General features: G+C 46.4%; 1 protein-coding gene across 6 annotated transcripts in view; it reads left to right on the plus strand.

The window, feature by feature from the left end:
* Positions 1-1,615: 1,615 nt before the first annotated feature.
* The window catches only part of CELF1 (CUGBP Elav-like family member 1), an 86,313-nt gene continuing 74,077 nt past the window's right edge, over positions 1,616-13,851 (plus strand). For 3 of the 6 annotated variants that reach the window (XM_066361567.1, XM_066361565.1, XM_066361568.1), the window contains exon 1: positions 1,665-1,754. The gene's annotated coding sequence lies outside the window, so the exon portion shown is untranslated. Of the gene's footprint in view, positions 1,755-13,851 lie in introns of all 6 variants that reach the window. The other 3 variants (XM_066361569.1, XM_066361566.1, XM_066361570.1) reach the window with 3 other exon arrangements.

Below are 13,851 nucleotides of genomic sequence, written 5' to 3' on the forward strand. Positions count from 1 at the left end.
ATGGTCAGGCAGGCGCCTACTTATTTAAAAAAAATTATTTTATTGGTATTAGAGAAAGAAAGGAAGAGAGAGAGAGAGGAATATCTGTTCCTATATGTGCTCTGACCCTGACCAGAGATTGAACCGCCAACCTCCATGCTTCGGGTCAAAGCCCTAACCAACCAAGACATTGAGTCAGGGCACATTATCCCTTATTTTATTTTATTTTATTTTATTTTATTTTATTTTATTTTATTTTATTTTATTTTTTGTATTTTTCTGAAGCTGGAAACGGGGAGGCAGTCAGACTCCCGCATGCGTCCTACCGGGATCCACCCGGCACGCCCACCAGGGACGCTCTGCCCACCAGGGGGCGATGCTCTGCCCATCCAGGGCGTCGCTTTGTTGCGACCAGAGCCACTCTAGCGCCTGGGGCAGAGGCCATGGAGCCATCCCCAGCGCCTGGGCCATCTTTTGCTCCAATGGAGCCTCGGCTGGGGGAGGGGAAGAGAGAGACAAAGAGGAAGGAGAGGGGGAGGGGTGGAGAAGCAGATGGGCGTCTCTCCTATGTGCCCTGGCCGGGAATCGAACCCGGTACTTCTGCACGCCAGGCCGACGCTCTACCACTGAGACAACCGGCCAGGGCCCACATTATCCTTTTAAAGAAACAAACTACTGCCCTGGCTAGGTAGCTTGGTTGGTTAGAGCACCATCCCCATTTGCAGAGGTTGCGAGGTTCGACCCAGGTCAAGGCTGGCTGGATGTTTCTATCTGTGTCTCTCTCCTCTTCTCTCTCTTTAAAATAAATAAATAAAAATGAAAACAGACTATTGTACTGTTTGCATTTCACCTGGATCCTGGGATTTCTGAATCACTCTGAAAGAGGTCTTTAAGGTCCTAACCTGAGTACCTGAGTTGTTTAGAAAAATGTTTTTTTTCTGGGGAAAGCCGTTTAGGGCTGGGCCATCTATCAGTTTCTTTATAGAACCCTTATGAGCTTTCTGGCGCTGCAGGGATTTCGGCAAGACTGTGCCTTCACACAAGCGGATCATCCCGCTAGAAAGCATTCCCCTAATTCTGAAAGCTTTCAATACATTCACATTCCACACCTCAGCAAAGAAGGAAGAAGGCCGGGATCCTGTTGCCCGTCTGCGGGGACAGAAAAGAGGGTGTGTCATGTGTCCAAAGGCTGGCCAAGCACACCATTCCATTCAAGAACCCATTCATTCATTCACCAAATAGTTTATCATGCTCATATTCAGCGCTAAGCAGAAGTCCCCTTGCCCACTAGGTCGGTGGGTGCGGTGCGCAGAGCCGAGGATTCCAGATTCCCAGGGCAGGGTCTTCCCACCCTTTCCTCCGGGCGAGCTCGGAGACAAAGAGATGCGCCCCAGCAGCTCCCAAGGCTGAGGGTACCCCACGCGGCCTGGGGGTTTCGGCGCGGTTGCTTCTCCACTCCCCAGCCCGCGGGGGCGCTGCAGCGCCGGGCGCTCGGCCCGCCCCTGCGCCGCGCCGCGCTCCGCTCGGATCTGCGCTGCGGGCGGCACCGCGGTGGTACGTTCCCCTGGCCGCCCTCCCCCTCCTCCGCCGCCCTCCCCGCCGGTGGTAGGTGCCGGAAGTGCCGCCATTTTGGGGTGTTCTGCTCTGGCGGCAGCGGCAGCGGCGGCGGGACGCGGAGGCTCCCACGGGACTCGGCCTCAGCACTGAGGCGGCGGCGGCGGCTAACAAGGCGCAGGCAGCAGCTGAGGCAGCGGCGGGCTCAGGTGCAGCCGCTGGTGAGTGCGGCGGCCGCGGGATAACGGGCCGCTGGTGGGAGGGAGCCGGCGAGGGAGGGAAAAGAGGTAGGAGGGAGGCGCCACGGGGCGGGTCCGGTCCCGGCGGCCGCGGGGCACAAGGCCCTCCGGGCGCGGTCGCTCTTCGTTCCCCGCGCCCCGGGGGCAGGTCCGTGATCTCCCGCGCGTCCGGGTCCTCTGCTGCCCGGGTCCCGCCGCGCTTGCCGGGCGCGTGCCCCCGCGCCCGGGGAGACCCGCCCTCCTCGTGGCCTCGCTCCCTCTCCCCGCGCCCTTTGCCTTCACTCTCCGGACCCAGAAGCCTTCGTTCCCTGCCCAGGGGTAGCTCCGTCCTCTTTTTTCCGGCCGCCGTGCCAGACCCAGGCTGCCTGCCCGGGACACCCCTTCCCTGCTCCTGTGTCCCCACTTGTTCTAGGTGCTCACCCCGGGGAGGAGCCCCAGGACCCCTGCGTCTGGAGGTCAGCGCTTGTCCTCCGGACCCTCGAGAGCCCGGGTCCCTCGCCCCAGATCCGCTCGGGCCTTGGTCCGCCCTCCCCCCACATCAGGTGTTCACCCAGTCTTGGCCTAGAAGCGGGGCTGGAGTCGCGCACCGGAGCGCGGAGAGCATCGCGCAGAGCTCTCTGCTGGGCAGCCGGCTTTGAGTGTAAAGCCACTGGTGTCTTAGTTGTGGTCCCTGGGTCTGGATGTTGCTTTAGTTATCTAAGACTATTGTACCAGCTTTAAGGAGCTTCTCGTTGTTTTAGGCTCATTTTCATAGTTGAGGAGAAGGTGGTAACATTTTAGCAAAATGGAATCTTTTTCTCGCCAGCAGAGAACCCTCGAGTTTAGAGGCTGGATAACAGTTTTAAGTAGCGTGGAGTGCTGTAACGTCTGGTCTCTAAGGGGTTACAGATGCCCAGTGACTCCTTTACAGGAAGGCTTTTCATTGTCTCTGAATCTCTGTGAACGGGAGGCTTTTTTCGCATTCTTTCACCTTTTCCACAAGTGTTGTATGGGTCGGTTCTTGATAAGTGTGGCATCTCCCGGAGTGCTATGCAAGTTTCAGTCTCCTGAAATTCTTGATGAGGAAGAAAGGTGTCTCCACTTCGAATCACCCAGGGCTCTTTCTGTTTCAACATTTAAGGAGCCCAGGTGGAAAATTATAAAGTTACAGTAGTGTGCATAAACTATGGCTACAGCCACCCTGCACCCTCCATGCCGGTTTTTGTATTCTAAGTTGACAGTATGTGGTTTGTGATCATGAGTTAGCAAGATTGACTTTGGAGCTCTCTGCTGTTGCTTTAACCAGGAAGTTTATGGTTCCCCCAGTGGTGCTTTCCTCTTGACTGTAGCCACCTGTTTCCATTAAGAATGACTCTCGGCTCAGAGCATAGGCCTCAACTTCTCTCCTACCATTCATTCTTGCCCTTAGGGTTTTCTTCTAGATACTATCTCTTGAGTCTGGACTTCAAATCCATTAGCAGGTGGGGCTTTTAGGGATAGAATATCTTTTCCAACCCCTTTGCTTTTCAGACAAGGAAGCCAAGGCCCCCAGAGGTTAAGTGACTTTGTCCAAGGTTACAGAGCAAGTGCTCTTAAAACAGTCTCATCATAGATTTTTAAAAAATAATGTCATGCAAATTGCCCTCTAAGAAGTGATGGAATGGAAAGGGTTCTGAGCTCCACGTTAGAAGGCGTGGTTTGTAATCCTTGCTCTGTCAGTTACTGCTATACAACCTTGACCAAGTCATAGTTCGTGAGCCTCAGTTTAATCTCATCTGCAAAATGGAAGAAACAGTGTCTACCTCACACATGGTGCTAATCCAGCTTCAGTGCTGTAGCATGTGCCTGTGGTATAAAGGCAGAATACCGTTCTGAGTTAGATGATTTGTTTATCTTTATAAAATATTTATTTATCTTTATTATTACAGAAGTTACAGATACATTGTAAAAAATACAGGTAAGCCAAAAAGGAAGATACTCACCCTTAGTCCCACCACTCAGAGGTAATTATTAATATTTGGTCTTTATCTTATCCTTTTAATATGCTGTAGAAATGTTTCTTATTTTACCAAGAGTGTAACAGTGATGTGTTTTTAAGATTTAATAATAAGTGATAGGCGTGGTTTAACAACCACATTTTAAATGGTGTTCTGTATTGAACAGCTTCAGCATGTGGGAGGTAGGTCAGTGGATATCATAGCACAGGAGCAAACAAGTTGCTCTTTTAAACATGCTGAATTGGAAGAGGAAGAGAGGAAGGGCACAGACTTAATATTTAGTGTGTGTCTACTGTGTGGTATGTATATATTTAATAAAGATTTGGGCTCTGCTGTGAAATGTGGAGTGTGAGTCCTGAATTCCATGTCCCTTCCTGTGACTGCCACTGCAGCCTCTTGAACTTAGCTGTGAGGCTGGACCGAATAAAGAAGTGTAAGGTTGGAGGGCAGTGGTGGTGCCTTGGGTAAGGGAAGGGAAAGAGCTATCACCTGGACGCCAAGGTGAATTTGTATGAAATAGAAGCATTGGGCTCATCTCTGCTCAAGGCTTTGGGTACTCCCAACAAATTGCTGTTTCCTCTGCCTTTTTATTTTTTTAACAGCTTTATTGAGATATAATTCACATAACATATAATTCAGTGGGTTTTGATATATTAAATTATTTTTAATTGAAATACAACAAAATTTGCCATTTAAACCAATTTTTGTATTTGCATTGTTTATGTGGTAAAAGAGTCATATAATATAAACTACCATCTTAACTATTTTTGAGTGTGTAGTTCTTTGGCATTAAGTATATTTTTACATTGTTGGGAAACATCCAAAGAATTTTTATCTTGCATATCTGAAAGTTAACAATCCCACTAACAGTGCGAGGGATCCAATATTGCCATGTACTCACCAATTTTTATTATTACTATTTTTTTGTGGCAGAGACAGAGAGAGCCAGAAAGAGAGACAGATAGGGACAGACAGACAGGAAGGGAGGGAGATGAGAAAATCAATTCCTTGCTGCGGTTCTTTGGTTGTTCATTGATTGATTTCTCATATGTGCCTTGATGGGGGTGGGGTGGGGGGGCTACAGCAGACTGAGTGACCCCTTGCTCAAGCCAGATGAGCCCGCACTCAAGCTGGTGACCTTGGGGTCTAGAACCTGGGTGCTCCACATCAGGGGTCCCTAAACTACAGCCCGCAGGCCGCATGTGGCCCCCTGAGGCCATTTATCCGGCCCCTGCCGCACTTTCGGAAGGGGCACCTCTGTCATTGGTGGTCAGTGAGAGGAGCATAGTTCCCATTGAAATACTGGTTAGTTTGTTGATTTAAATTTACTTCTTTATTTTAAATATTGTATTTGTTCCCATTTTGTTTTTTTACTTTAATATAAGGTATGTGCAGTGTGCATAGGGATTTGTTCATAGTTTTTTTTTATAGTCCGGCCCTCCAACGGTCTGAGGGACAGTGAACTGGCCCCCTGTGTAAAAAGTTTGGGGACCCCTGCTCCACATCCTAGTCCGACACTCTGTCCACTGTGCCACCACCTGGTCAGGCTATTGTTGTTGTTGTTATTATTATTATTAAATGAAAGGTGGTGAGGCAGAGAGATAGATTCTGGCATTCGCCCTGACTGGGATCCCCCTGGCAAGCCCCCTACCAGGCGGTGCTCTGCTCATCTGGGACTGCTGCTCTGTTGCTCGGCAACCAAACTATTTTAGTGTATGAGGCGAGGCCATGGTGCTTCCTCAGCACCTGGGGCCAACTTGCTTGAACCATTTGAACTGTGGCTGTGGGAGGGGAAGAGAGAGAAAGGAAGAAGTGTAGGGGCAGAGAAACAGATGGTTACTTCTGTGTGCCCTGATGGGGAATTGGACTTGGCTTATTTATTTTTTTTTTTAATTTTTATTATTTATTTATTTATTTTTTATAGAGACAGAGAGTGAGTCAGAGAGAGGGAAAGACAGGGACAGACAGACAGGAATGGAGAGAGATGAGAAGCATCAATCATTAGTTTTTCATTGAGTGTTGCAACACCTTAGTTGTTCATTGATTGCTTTCTCATATGTGCCTTGACCGCGGGCCTTCAGCAGACCGAGTAACCCCTTGCTGGAGCCAGCAACCTTGGGTTCAAGCTGGTAGGCTTTTCCTCAAACCAGATGAGCCCACACTCAAGCTGGCGACCTCGGGGTTTCGAACCCGTGTCCTCTGCATCCCAGTCTGATACTCTAGCCACTGCGCCACCGCCTGGTCAGGCTGGACTTGGCTTATTTATTGACTTTACAGATGTGGTGGGGAATGAGAAGTATCAACTCATAGTTGCTTCACTTTAGTTGTTCATTGCTTGCTTGTTGTATGTGCCCCGATCAGGCAAGCCCAGGGTTTTGAACTGGTGGCCTCAGGGTTCCAGGTCGATGTTGTATTCACTGTACCACCACAGGCTAGGCCTTTGCCCCTCCTCCCCCTTTAATGTTATTTATTTATTTTTAGAGAGAGGAGAGAGAGAGAAGGGGTGGAGGAGCATGAAACATCAGCTCCCATATGTGACTTGACCAGGCAAGCCCAGGATTTTGAACTGGTGACCTCAGGGTTCCAGGTTGAAGCTTTATCCACTGTGCCACCACAGGTCAGGCCTTTGTGCGTTTTTAAATCAGGTTGTTTGACTTTTATTTTGTTGACTTGTAGTTTTCTACATATTCTGAGTATTAATCTCGAATAAACATATGATTTGCACATATTTTCTCCCATTCTGTAGGTTGCCTTTTTACCTGGTCAGTCGTGTCCCTTTTTTTTTTTTTGTATTTTTCTGAAGTTGCAAACGGGGAGGCAGTCAGACTCCCGCATGTGCCCGACTGGGATCCACCCGGCACGCCCTCCAGGGGGCGATGCTCTGTTGCAACCAGAACTACTCTAGCACCTGAGGCAGAAGCCACAGAGCCATCCTCGGTGCCCGGGCCAACTTTGCTCCAATGGAGCCTTGACTGCGGGAGGGGAAGAGAGAGACAGAGAGGAAGGGGAGGGGGAGGGGTGGAGAAGCAGATGGACGCTTCTCCTGTGTGCCCTGGCCGGGAATCGAACCCGGACTCCTGCACAACTGTGTCCTTTAAAAACATTTATTTTTTGGGCCTGACCTGTGGTGGCGCAGTGGATAAAATGTCGACCTGGAAATGCTGAGGTCGCCGGTTCGAAACCCTGGGCTTGCCTGGTCAAGGCACATATGGGAGTTGATGCTTCCAGCTCCTCCCCCCTGGCTCTCTGTGTCTCTCTCTCTTTCTCCTCTCTAAAATGAATAAATAAAAATTAAAAAAAAATTTATTTTTGGCCCTGGCCAGTGGCTCAGTGGATAGAACGTTGGCTGGCTATGGACTTCCAGGGTTTGATTCCCGGTCAGGGCACACAGGAGAAGCGACCATCTGCTTCTCCCTCCCTCTTCTGTCCCTCTTTCCTTCCCACAGCCAGTGGCTAGATTGGTTTGAGCGTTGGCCCTGGGCTGAGGTTAGGTTGGTCAGTGCATCAGCCTTAGATGCTAAAAATAACTTGACAGGTTGCTTGCTGGGTGGAAGGTTTGGGCTCATGTGGGAGTCTGCCTCGCTGCCTCCCCACCTCTCACCTTAAAACAAACAAAAAAACTTGTACTTCATAGCTCTGCTGGGATCCTTCGGTTGGTTAGTGCGTTATCCCAATATGTAAAGGTTGCGAGTTTGACCCCTGGTGAGGGAATATAGAGAAACAGTTTGAGGTTTCTATGTCTCTCTTTCTCTTCCTCTGTCTAAAATCAATAATAATAATAAAAATAAGTTTAAAAAAAACTTAATTTTTTTTTTAGAGTTTGATCTTGTTGCCTGAGTTTTTTATTTTTTTAAGAAAAAATTTTATTTAAAGTTACTGATTTTTAGAGAGAGGAAGAAACATCAATTTGTTCCACTTATTTATGTGCTTATTGGTTGATTTTTTTTGATTGATTTTTTTTAGAGTGACAGGAAGGGGGAAGGGATGGGGAGAGAGGGAGCGAGAGAAGCAGTCATCTTTTGTTCCACTTAGCTGTGCCTCAGTTGCACATTTCCTGGTCACTTCCAGTCCTTATGTGCCTCAACCGCGGATTAAACCTGCAACCTTGGTGTTTTGGGAGAACACTAACCAACGTGCTACCCGGCCACAATTATACTTTTGTTCTTTTTTTGTTTTTCTAATTTATTCACTTTGGAAAGAGAGAGAAGGAGGAGTAGGAAGCATCAACTCCCATAATGTGCCTTGACCAGGCAAGGCCAGGGTTTTAAACTGGCAACCTCACACTTGACCCACTGCGCTACCACAGGTCAGGTGGTTTTTGTTCTTCTATCTGAAAAATCATGGCCAGGTTCAAAACCTTGAAGCTTTCCCCTACGTTTTCTTCTAGGAATTTTATAATTTTAGATTTTAGTCATTTTAATAATTTTAAAGAGTACATTCAGAGTACTGTGCAGTCAGCACAACTGTCTTTTCCACATGTTTTTTACTCAAAACGGGAACTTTGTAATCATTAAATAATAATGTCTTGTTCTCCCTTCCCCCATCCCCTCTACCCCTTCCCAGTAACCTCTGGTCTACTTTCTTTTGTCTGTGTGACTTGATCTCTTCTAGGTATTTAGTGTAACTAGAATCCTACAATATTTTTGTCCTTTTGTGTCTGGTTTATTTCACTTAGCACAAAGTTTTAAAGTTTATCCTTTGTTTTGTTTGTTTTTTGACAGTTAAGTATTCTCTTTGTTTTGAGGTTTATCCATGTTGTAGCATGTATGGATCAGGAGTTTATTTTTTATTTTATTTTTTTCTTGTGGGAGAGACAGAGAGAGGGACAGACAGACAAGGAAAGGAGAGGTGAGAAACATCAACTCTTCGTTGCGGTTCCTTAGTTGTTCATTGATTGCTTTCTCATATGTGCCTTGACCGTGAGCCTTCAGCAGACCGAGTAACCCCTTGCTCGAGCCAGAGACCTTGGGCTCAAGCTGGTGAGCTTTTGCTTAAACCAGATGAGCTCGCGCTCAAGCTGGTGACCTCGGGGTCTTGAACCTGGGTCCTCCACATCCCAGTTCGATGCTCTGTCCTACACCACTGCCTGGTCAGGCAGGAGTTTATTTCTTTTTGAGGCTGACTTTCTCTGCATCTTGAGGTCAGGGATGTCTTTTTATAAAAAATAATTGATTTTTATTTTTTTTGAGAGATAGATGAAGGGGGAGGGAAGAGAGAAACATTGGTTGTTGCACTTATCTTGTAGATTTGTTGTTGCACTTATGTATACATTTATTGGTTGATTCTTTTTTGTGTGTGAGAGACAGAGAGGGAAGGCAGATAGGAAGAGAGAGATGAGAAGCATCAATTCTTTGTTGCAGCACCTTAGTTGTTCATTGATTGCTTTCTTATATGTGCCTTGACGGGAAGTGGGGGGTCTACAGCAGAGTGAGTGACCCTTTGCTCAAGCCAGCGACCTTTGGGCTTAAGCAAGCAATCATGGGATCATGTTTGTAATCCCATGCTCAAGCTAGTGACTCCGTGCTCAAGCTGGTGAGCCCGCACTCAAGCTGAATGAGCCCGTGCTCAAGCCAGTGACCTCAGGGTTTCAAATCTAGGTCCTCTGCTTCCCAGTCCAGCATTCTGTCCACTGCGCCACCGCCTGGTCAGGCTAGTTGATTCTTATGTGTGCCCTGACTGCGGATCGAACCCACAACCTTGGAATGTCAGGGTGATGCTCTAACTGAGCTACCTGGCCAGCGATAGGGATGTCTCTTGATAGCTCTCCTTCTTTTGTTGCTCTATAAATGCTGATGAATTGATTAGAATTCATGTTCTTCATGTATGTCCACTAACAAGCTCAGATTGCTTGAAAATTCGGACATATTAGTGTGTATGAAAGTACATAACAACCAAATCAGTTAATGGCACCATTTCTAATTTAATAGTAATATCCAGTCTCTGTGCAGTGTATTCAAAATACGGGTTGTGTACAGAGAATGTGTCACATGAAGAGAACAAGAATAGGCAAGTTCACAGTGGGTTTTTATCAGAGAGGGGACTGATCTCCAGGTATTTTGTATGGTGCACAAATGAGTTTAAAAATCTGACATTTAATGACCTAGTTTGATTACTAATACTTGCAGAGCAAGACACATTGGAGGTTGTCATGGGTCTTCCAGTTCGTTTCACTAGGAACAAAGCTACTCAGTGTTCTCATGCATGAAAGTCTTTCTTATTAAGATGAATTTCAACTTATTTTTTTGGAGTTTCATACTGATTTTTATCTGCTTGATTGTCTACTTTTTCTCTCTTTGCTTTTTGGACCTTGCCTCCCATTTGTTTTTCTCCTTTCCAGTAATAAAGGGAGCTTAATATTAATCCTTGGGACATGGGATCAACTGGAAGTTTTATTCAGTCAACCCTAATGTCTCAAGATGTATTACGACTCTCACATACTTAACACATGAGACTTTATTTTTATTTATTTTTTATTTTTTGTATTTGTCTTAAGTTGGAAACGGGGAGGCAGTCAGACAGACTCCCGCATGCGCCCGACCGGGATCCACCCGGCACGCCCACAGGGGGCGACGCTCTGCCCATCTGGGGCGTCGCTTGCAACCAGAGCCATTCTAGTGCCTGAGGCAGTGGCCACAGAGCCATCCTCAGCGCCCGGGCCAACTTTGCTCCAGTGGAGCTTCGGCTGTGGGAGGGAAAGAGAGAGACAGAGAGGAAGGAGAGGGGGAGAGGTGGAGAAGCAGATGGGCGCTTCTCCTGTGTGCCCTGGCCGGGAATCGAACCTGGGACTCCTGCACGCCAGGCGACGCTCTACCACTGAGCCAACCAGCCAGGGCGAGACTTTATTTTATTGTTAGGGAGGATATATATACTTTTCCCCCAAACAACATGAACCATTCTTTTGTTCAAAACTATTCTTTGAGTCTTGGTTATTTTTGGTAATATTTATAAATTAATGTATTATGGAAGTTCAAGTATTTCAGAAATATAATTAGAATCAAGAGTTAACTCCTCTAGCCTGAACAGGTGGTGGCGCAGTGGATAGAGCATTGGCCTGGGACTCAGAAGACCCAGGTTTGAAACCTTGGGTCACCTACTTGAGGATGGGCTCATCCGGCTTAGGGTGGGGTCACCGGTTTGAGTGTTGGATCATAGACATGACCCCATGGTTGTTGGCTCAAGCCCAAGGTTACTGGCTTGAGCAAGGGGTCACCAACTTGGCTGGAGCCCCCCCCCCCCCCAGCACATATGAGAAAGCAATCAGTGAACAACTAAGGCATTGCAACAAAGAATTGATGCTTTTTATCTTTCTTCCTGTCTCACCCTCCCCAAATTTATCAATATATAACTCCTCTATGTAGCCTTTCCAAGTAGAGCTTCTCAAAAATTCTACAATTGATTGATAGTGATATAATCCTGTGTTTACCTGCACACTTCTTTCTAGAGGTACCATGGCTCACAAAAATGGCCAGAAGGCAAGTAAAATAGAAACAAATTTTTGGAGAAAACCTGGAGTAGTAGTTTTTCCCATAATTAAGACTTGATTCTTTTTTTTTTTTTTTTTTTACACAGAGACAGAGTCAGAAAGAGGGATAGACAGGGACAGACAGGCAGGAACCGGAGAGATGAGAAGCATCAATCATTAGTTTTTCGTTGCGCATTGCGACACTTTAGTTGTTCATTGATTGCTTTCTCATATGTGCCTTGACCGTGGACCTTCAGCAGACCGAGTAACCCCTTGCTCGAGCCAGCGACCTTGGGTCCAAGCTGGTGAGCTTTTGCTCAAACCAGATGAGCCCACGCTCAAGCTGGCAACCTCAGGGTCTTGAACCTGGGTCCTCGGCATCCCAGTCTGACGCTCTGTCCACTGCGCCACCGCCTGGTTAGGCAAGACTTGATTCTTTAATTTTTTTTTTTTTTTTTAATCGGAGACAGAGAGAGGGATAGATAGGGACAGACAGACGGGAATGGAGAGAGATAAGAAGCATCAATCATCAGTTTTTCGTTGTGACACCTTAGTTGTTCATTGATTGCTTTCTCATATGTGGCTTGGCCGTGGGCCTTCAGCAGACTGAGTAACCCCTTGCTCGAGCCATGACCTTGGGTCCAAGCTGGTGAGCTTTGCTCAAACCAGATGAGCCCGCGCTCAAGCTGGCGACCCCAGGGTCTTGAACCTGGGTCCTCTGCATCCCAATCCAACGCTCTATCCACTGCGCCACCGCCTGGTCAGGCTGATTCTTTAATTTTTTTTTTTTAAATACACATTCTTTATTTATTTATTTTTAAAGATTTTATTTATTCATTATAGAGAGGGGAGAGAGAGAGAGAGAGAAGGGGGGAGGAGCAGAAAGCATCAACTCCCATATGTGCCTTGACCAGGCAAGCCCAGGGTTTTGAACCGGCAACCTCAGCGTTTCCAGGTTGACACTTTATCCACTGCGCCACCACAGGTCAGGCTGATTCTTTAATTTTTTAAAAAAGATTTTATTTATTGATTTTAGAGAGGGATGAGGGAGAGTGAGAAGTATTCACTTGGGAGTTGCTTGCTTCTCTCTTGTGCCTTGACCGGGCAAACCTGGCGTTTCAAACTGGCCACCTTAGTGTTTCCAGGTCACCACTCTGTCCACTGAGCTATCACAGGTCAGGCAATTCTTTAATTTTTGAGTCCTTAAAATGAAAGCTTGTGGTTTCAAAGAATGTGACTTGAATGGGGTTTATAAGCATAGCCTGGGAGGGATAGATGTGACAGCTCCAGCCAGTTAGCTTAAAAATTGATACCATGGCTGTGTGACCTTAACATTTCTAGACCTTTTCTCCATCTTTAAAATAAAGATACCAACCTGGAATGGTAATGTGAAAGTTAATTGAGATAACTCATGCTGGCCTGACCAGGCAGTTAGTGGCACAGTGGATAGAGCGTCGGACTGGGATGCAGAGGACCCAGGTTCGAGTCCCCGAGGTCGCCAGCTTGAGCGCGGGCTCATCTGGTTTGAGCAAAGCTCACCAGCTTGGACCCAAGGTCACTGGCTCAAGCAAGGGTTACTTGGTCTGCTGAAGGCCTGTGGTAAAGGCTCATATGAGAAAGCAATCAATGAACAACTAAGGTATCGCAACGAAAAACTGATGATTGATGCTTCTCATCTTCGTTTCTGACTGTCTGTCCCTATCTATCCCTTTCTCTGACTCTCTGTCTCTGTAAATAAATAAATAAAAAGATAATTAAAAAAAAACAAACTGAACAGTGCCTGGGTACAGTGTTGATAATGCGATTTCCTTTTTTATCTGTAGAAATGGGCATGCTACTTATCACATGGGTCAGCAATGCAGTTCAGCCAAATAAAACAGCACATTTAAAATACCTACCTAGCAGTACCATACATAATAACTACTAAGTAAGTGTTCTTTTTGTTTCCCTTTTTAGGTGTATTTTATTTTGTATTTTTCTTTGTGGCTTGAGGGGTGAGATTGTTTCCTGATGTCCAGTTTGTGCACCTGAACTATTTTGCTGCACAAGGCATCCTTCCCTGTAGAAGCTTTTAGCTCATAGCTCCTTGTGGAATCAATCATTGGGTAATATGGTTTCCTAGATTCATTTTTTCTGTCTACTTTATGTGATAGTCTGTTGGTAGAAAACTGAAAATATAAATGAATATATTATTGGATTTGTAATAGGGACAGCTGGATCTCTTAAGTAGGTAACTAGTTTTAGGCATGTAGAGGGGTAGGGAGGGCAGACTGTAATATTTAGAGAGTTATGCAGATCAAAGAGTTGATCAGTTTCAGCTATTTGCTTTGTAAACCATACTGTATCAAGAATCCTTTTATGCCTTACCTGTGATGGCGCAGTGGATAAAGCGTCAACCTGGAATGCTGAGGTCGCCGGTTCAAAACCCTGGGATTACCTGGTCAAGGCACATAGGAAGTTGATGCTTCCTGCTCCTCCCCTCTTCTCTCTCTCTCTCTCTCTCTCTCCTCCTTCTTTCCTCTCTAAAATGAATAAAGTCTTAAAAAAAAAAGAATCCTTTTCTGAGCTTTGTAATTTGCTAAAGACAGTTTTCATTTTTTCTTTTTCTTTCTTTCTTTTTTTTTAAATGAGAGCAGGGGAG

This window comes from Saccopteryx leptura, chromosome 1 (assembly GCF_036850995.1).
Source record: "Saccopteryx leptura isolate mSacLep1 chromosome 1, mSacLep1_pri_phased_curated, whole genome shotgun sequence".
Taxonomy (NCBI): domain Eukaryota; kingdom Metazoa; phylum Chordata; class Mammalia; order Chiroptera; family Emballonuridae; genus Saccopteryx; species Saccopteryx leptura.